The sequence below is a fragment of the Paramisgurnus dabryanus genome, chromosome 8, assembly GCF_030506205.2.
Source record: "Paramisgurnus dabryanus chromosome 8, PD_genome_1.1, whole genome shotgun sequence".
NCBI lineage: Eukaryota > Metazoa > Chordata > Actinopteri > Cypriniformes > Cobitidae > Paramisgurnus > Paramisgurnus dabryanus.
The window spans coordinates 9,766,909-9,774,366 of NC_133344.1; the positions used below are offsets into that span (position 1 = coordinate 9,766,909).

Consider the following 7,458-nt stretch of genomic DNA (forward strand, 5'->3'; position numbering starts at 1 on the left):
ATGAAAGTACGCGTCCTTCAGGTCGATGGCTGCAAACCAATCCTGTGGGTGAATGCATTGAAATATGCTCTTCTGCGTAAGCATTTTGAATGGCATCTTGTGAAGTGCTCGATTCAGAACGCGCAGATCCAGGATCGGTCGCAACCCGCCGCTTTTCTTGGGTACGATAAAGTAAGGGCTGTAAAACCCTGACCTCATCTCGGCTGGAGGAACAGGCTCGATCGCGTCCTTCGCCAATAGGACAGCAATCTCCGCACGTAGTACGTGCGCATCGACGGGTTTCACTATAGTAAAACGAATGCTCGTAAATTTTGGAGGTCGCCGGGCGAATTGTATCGCATAGCCGAGACGGATCGTGCATAAAAGCCAGCGCAACGGACTGGGAAGGTGCTGCCAAGCTTCCAGATACCGGGCGAGGGGAATTAACGGCACAATCGTAGTACCCGCAGCGAGCGGAACAGCGGTGCTCGATGACGCGCTCTCTTGGGCTGCGTTGACATGTGTATTGTGTGAATGAGCTGACTCCGCTGATGGATGGCTGCGCGGGGAAGACTCTGATGAAGATGTCTCGGTGCGCTTGACACATCCGTTGGCGAGAGAGGAGAGGGAGGACGTAGGGTTATGAGCCCATCCGTCACACCCGACTGCCTCTGAAGACCTGGAGGAGGAAGAGGAATTTGCTCTTTTTGTGGTTTTGTGGGTGCTGGCTGAAAAGCCGGCAGAACGGAAATTAACGAAAACCAAGGATTCCCCATCCGGTCCCCCTCCGGGGGCGGGGGGGAGTGGTGCGTTCACCATCTCCCGAAGAGCGATCCCCTCCACCTCCAGGTCACCCGTCTCAGGGCCGCTTAGATTTATGCTTTCCACCAGGCTTAGCGGGCTGAGCCGGCGGGGAGGGCTGCTGACGGCCGGTTCCTCGCTTCCTAGGAAGGACCCGATGAGGAACGGAGGCGGCGCCGCTGCAGGACGCCCTCGGCGAGGGGCAGACTGAGGTGCCGACGTTGACGGGGCAGCTGTTGGTCTCTTCCGACGCGGCATGATGTTAGCAAGAACCTCAGTCTGCTTCTGGGTAGCAGAGACCTGTTGTGCAAAGTCCTCCACCGCCTCGCCGAACAGGCCGGCCTGGGACACCGGGGCATTTAAAAGCCGGGTTTTATCGGCATCCCGCATGTCCGCAAGGCACAGCCAGAGGTGGCGCTCCTGGACCACCAAGGTGGACATAGCACGACCGATGGCTTGTGCGGTGGTCTTGGTCACACGTAGCGCCAGATCCGTAGCCGCACGAAGGTCTTTAAAGACCGCCGAATCGTGACCTCCCTCGTGCAGGTCCTTCAGAGCCTTAGCCTGATGAACTTGCAACAAAGCAATGGCATGTAAGGCTGAGGCCGCCTCCCCACAAGCCCGGTATGCAGACTCCATCAGGGCTGATGAATGTCTGCAGGCTTGCAAGGGAAGGGTAGGACGATCCTTCCAGTAGGAGACGCTGGCAGGACACAACTGCATCGCTACCAAACGCTCCACTGTTGGGATACCGGCATACCCTTTAGCGGCCCCGCCATTGAGGGAGGTGAGGGGTGATGGCTGATGCGGACGGTTCCGGGAGGAAAACGGGGTTTTCCACGTCCGAGTCAGCTCATCATGCACCTCGGGAAAGAAAGGTACCGGTGGGGAAGACAGTAAAGCCCGTGCAGCCCCAAAGTACCAATCATCTAGGCGGGACTGTACAAGAGGAGGAGGAGCTCTCCACTCCAACCGGACCGCCTCCGCAGCCCGAGCGAGCATGGCTGTCATCTCCGGGTCGAGATCGGGAACCGCAACCCTTCCCAAAGGAGGGAGAGGATCCGGAGCAACGTCCGAAAATGACGGCTCCCCCTCCGATGTTACGACAGAGGGAGGCCCGACAGAGGTAGAAAGCGACGCAGAACGCGCGCTCTCTGTCTCCATCGGAACCTCAGATGGTTGCAGATCCGGTAGCTGAGAGCCGCTGGACGAACCAGCTTGCCGATTCAGCACAGTGAGGCGGAGGTCGTCTCTCCATAGCTTCACAGCTGCCTTCTTAGGGGCGATCAGCAACGGAGGGCGGCGTTCCCGGAGAAACGCCACACGACCCCGCAGATCCAAAGGATGTCCCTCCCACGAAAGCTGCCTCAGCATGCTGGAGACCCAGACACGAGAGACAGCGATCGTGTCAATCACGAGGACCCATGTACTTGCCGCAACCAGGAGTCGAACACGGACGAAAAGACATCTTTAAAAAGACGCTTTAACGCCAGTGAGCAGTGAACGGCTGTCTTTAAAAAGACGCAAGTTCAACTGCAGCTCTTTTAGGGGAAATCACTCTTTTAGCTGTGTAGTTGATGAAGCACACAGGGAGGAGAATGCACATGCTCAACTAAAAAGTGTGAAAGAGATCACTTAGATCAAAAGAAAGAGGTGGAAACACTCGCGAGCCCCGCTGTGGTCCCTTCGCCCAACCAACTGCACGCAGAGATCTATTCCTTTCAAGATAAAGAGCAGCTTCTCGTGAGCAGTGTCACTGCCAGCTTTCGAAGCTAAAAAGTTGATTTGATAACTGCACCTGCCGCTCATTAAATACCTTTGCGGCGGGGCAGTGCCAGCAGATGCAATTATCTGCATGCCAAGTTCATTGGCGTTTTAAAGGTTTCTCGAAGCAGATAGGTCACCCGCGAAGCGGTTCCCAATTCGTCGGTCACGACGTGACGTCGTAGTGACCGACTGAAAGGGAACCAGTCATTTTGTTGCACGCTTTGCCACTCAACAGGGCGAGCTCTCGGGTGGTCACGTCGAAAAGTGACATCAATGCATACTTCACATTACTGAGACTTAGCAGCATGGTTTAATGGTCCAGATCAGTTCTTCCCAATCCTGGTCCTCGAGGCCCCCCTCCAAGAAAGTTTAAGATGTCTTCTTTTTTATCACACCTGATTTAACTCATCAGCTTGTTAGGGAGACATGCTAACCAAGGAGGCTGATAAAATGAATCAGGTGTTTTAAATAAGGAGACATCTAAAACTTTCTGGGAAGGGGGCCTCGAGGACCAGGATCGGGAAGCACTGGTCCAGATAACAGGAGGCAAGTGTGGCAACAATCAATGCGGTGCAATGGATTATGGGCAATGGAGTCCTGAGGGTTATGTGTGGGTAAAACCTCTGAAGGCCAGCAGATGGAGCCCCGGTGGTGATCATGTAATGTATGTAAGGTACTGTAATTAATTCTGTCTGCTCAAAAATTAAATCTGTTATAGTATGTTGTTCAATCACACAAAGGTTAAACTGAAAACTTATAATCAGAAAAAGGGTTATATTTACATTCATGTCTGAGCATGTTTCCATATTAGTTTTATTGGGGCAACATAATGCAAACTGTCACAGAATCCCCAGGTTCTCGTGGGACAACACATCCTGTTAATGGGGCATTTTGTTGTCACAAGTCCTTTGTGTATTTTCTAAACTTTGTCTTATTTCTGTTCAAATTCTTGTTTATTTTATTCTATGATGAAAGTCAGGAATTTATATCAATTTATCTCAAATATATGTTTATATTTATTAAAAGAGATCAAACATTTATTTCTCATATTAAACTAATTTATATATGATATTTTTAATAAAAAAATATATATATATAATCAATTATTTATATATCTATTTAAATGATAACAGAACATAATATTAATGTGTCTTTGGATGGCACAATAAAACATGCAGAGCAATGATCACCCACCAAAATGAACACAATAAAATCAAGCTCCTCATTATAGTTCAGACTAGAATCTTTAAAGAGTTTTTAAATTATTTAAAATAAATTGATGTTATGTGTGAAATCAAGTCAAAACACATGTTTGAAGATTAGATGAAAAACAGAACTGCTATTGTTAATAGGGGATTTAATGAGACTGTTAACTTTTCTAAGCAAAAATAAAAAAGGCTGCACAAATAAATTCAATTGGTGATTCAGTTACTGACAAAACAAGCCTTTTTGTAGGCCTAACAAAATATTGCTTGATTATTATTTAAGTTTCAAAATATATTTATATTTTTTCATATTAAAATACCTTATCACAAGGTACATAAAAAACAATAATGTATGCATTAATGAGTGAATTGATCAGATGGGAGTTTCAATGAAATAATCTCTCACAGTGGACTTTATTGTCTTCACAAGTTAGAAAAATGGTTTGTTTCCATTTCCTAGTGATAAATAAATTAGATTTTGTTTGTTTATTTAATATTGGCACATCAGTAAAATATCTATAAGCCAAGCACACAGAACATTATGTAAGTTAGATTTAATGTCAGGTACAGTACTTTGTCATTCAAGTCATTGTTTAACACGGCAGTACAAAATTCACACTTAAAAGTAAAGGTGCTTCACAATGCCAATTTTGTCTAAAGGACCTTTAGCATCTGAAGAACCTTTCTGTTCTTTGTAGTGAAAAAAGGTTCTTCAGATTATAGTAAAGTAAAAAAGAAATGGTTCTTTAAAAAACAATGGTTCTTTTTTTACCTTTAAAGCAACTTTATTTTTAAGGATTGGTACAAAGTAATTTCAAGTACAGAGGATGTGAGAACTTTTCCAATGTTTCTCCCCTTTCACCACTTTTCATTTAATTACAAATAAACTATAACTCATGTCCCTTGTTTGTTGTTTGTGGGAGACAGTGATTATCAATGGGGGCGTCTCCTTAACTCGCTAATCTCGCTAACACAACGATAGAGGGGCACACGAGACGCAATTAGCTTAAATTTATAATTTACAAGTTGAGGTTTTTCTTTGTCATACTTCCAGAAATGCCTGAAAACAAAAGCTTTAATTCCATGCTGTTTGCTCCAAAAATCAAGAGCTTCTAGGATGTTATATCGGCCTTGCTTATCAAGGCACAAGCCAAAACATGGAGAATAATAGGTGTAAAATATACTGCAGTCCTGCTTATTGTTTTCTAAGAGTTTCTTCATGGGGGAGTTGTAAGAAGGGTTCAATAAGATTGACTCAGAATGAATATTGTATTTTTTTTCCTTCTAGTTCCTGCTGCTATAAGCTGTTCACCCTGGTAAAGCGCGTTGGACTTATCAGCAATAGCATTTTTCACATTATTAGCATTTTCTTGAGTCAGAAAGTTGTTTTGTGAAGGATTAAAGCCCGCTTGACATTGAACCTTTGGTACATTGATGGCTGTCGCATATTGCCGTGGATGTCCATCATCGTCAACTCTCTTGTAGCTGGAAAACATTTAGGAGAATTAGATCATTCAGCATATTTTCTGGAAAACGAAACTGAAACTTAATATAATATAAATGAAACTTGTCAGCTCCTGGTCTGCACTTACAATAAAAATCAAAATAGGTTTAAATTCATCATTCCTTTGTTTTCATTTTATCATCATCATCATCATCATTATACATACTTTTGCTCAAAGAAGTTTATAATGCGGGCAAGAGTTTTAATGTCCACTGTCTCAGTATCCAAACTTTGTGTACAAGGAGGAAGCAGAAAGATCAGCAGAAGTCCATTCAAAGACACAGTAAACTTCTACAAAGACACAACACACATGTTGGTATTCGTATCATACACATACTTTTTTTTTACAGATTGTTTTTATTGAGTTAATTCTTTTAAATTCTTTTCTATTATTTCTATCATTAATAAAACCCCACCAAACCACTTCTTTGAGACTAGCAACAACATATATATACACTGTAAAAAAATTCCGTAGAAATTGCAGCTGGGTTGCCGGTAATTTACCGTAGATTTAAGTTTATGTTTTTTACTTGCAACATTTTGTTCAAAGTTAAATGAACATTAAACATTTAAAAGTCTTTGTCTTTACAGAGTAAAACTAAAAAAACAGCATCAAGCAAAACATTCTGGGAAACAAAAAGCAAAAAAGAGAAAAAGGTTGATGATGATTTCTGGTTCCCAGAATGCTTTGCATGAGGCTGTTATTGTATAGTTTTATTCTGTAAAGATAAAGACTTGTTAATATTTAAAATTTATTTAACTTTGAACAAACTCTTGCCAGTAAATAACATAAATTTAAATCTACGGTAAATTACCGGCAACCCAGCTGCAATAACATTGTAATTTCTACGGAAATTTTTTACAGTGTATATTCAATTTGACTTACCATGGTATCTGTCTTGAAACTGTTTAGGTCTAGGTTCAAAGATGATGTCTGTCTCTCTATACAGATCCAGTAATGCTGAAAGTGGTAAGTGCATGCATTTATTCTCACACAGGAAGAGTTAGGTCCATGAGCAACTGTAAGGTAATTGTTTTGTCAGAACAGTACAGGTTTGTCTGGTTAAACATGTGAAAATATGTAAAAAATGAAACACTTAATATCTTGCATGTTGACGTATATTCAGTGTATACATGGTAATGTTAGATTTGTCCGAGACAGTTTTATCTCATGTTTGTACATTTACATTCTTGCTGTTTAACGATTGGTTTAAATTTACTTTTGTTGAAAGACTGAAATAAGCTACTTAAATTGGGACTTGTTGTTGTCACAAATACTTTGTGTATTTTCTAAACTTTATCTTAATTCTGATCAAATTCTTGTTTATTTCATTCTATGATGAAAGGCAGTAATTTATATCAATTTATCTCAAAATTATGTTTATTAAAAGAGATCAAACATTTATCTCTCATATTAAACTAATTTATATATGATATATTTAATAAATATATACTGTATATAATAAATTACTTATATATCTATTTAAATAATAGCAGAACAGAATATTAATGTGTCTTTGAATGGCACAATAAAACACATGCAAAGCAAAGGACCTTCACCCACCAATAATAACACAATAAAATCAAAATCATCATTATTTCAGACTAGAATCTTTAAATTATTAAAAAATACCTTGATGTGATGTGAAATCAAGTCAAAACACATGTTTGAAGATTAGATGAAAAACAGATAAGACTCTTGTTTTACTAAACATATGCCAGAAGATTGTAAACTTTGATCTTTAACCCATCAGATGAAAGATGAAGGGTAAGGAGAGGGGTAATGTTTACCAGCAAAATCTGAGGGTCAAACTAAAAAAAGTGAAAATAAAATGTAAAAGACATAGTGATGAAGTTGAATGTGAGAAAATAGCTAACTTTCTCACTATTCATTATTTACACAGACACAAACAATATATATTGCCATAATGATTTATTAGGAAAATATCTTGAAAATACAAATTTACAACACTTACACACACACACAAAAATAAATTAATGCAAACTTTCTGAGTTGTGTTCTGGCTCTTTAAGCTGTATTTAAGTTGCATATCTGATGTTTTCGTACAAATAAAGAAAAACGTTTTAGTAGGCCGGTATTAGATTTTGGCGGTATGATAACCTTAAGCAAAAATCAACCTGATCTCACGAATTTCCGTGGCATAGTCACGGAATTTTGTGGTAATTTTTTCTTGGCATTCT

At 41.0% G+C, this 7,458-nt stretch overlaps 1 long non-coding RNA gene across 1 annotated transcript; it reads right to left on the minus strand.

Moving 5' to 3' along the window:
* Window positions 1-4,427: 4,427 nt before the first annotated feature.
* Window positions 4,428-6,248, minus strand: LOC135771876 (uncharacterized). The gene is made up of 3 exons (XR_010543107.1): window positions 6,143-6,248; window positions 5,423-5,547; window positions 4,428-5,237 (listed from the first exon to the last, which is right to left on the minus strand). It is a non-coding gene; the product is annotated as an uncharacterized lncRNA (long non-coding RNA).
* Window positions 6,249-7,458: the final 1,210 nt, after the last annotated feature.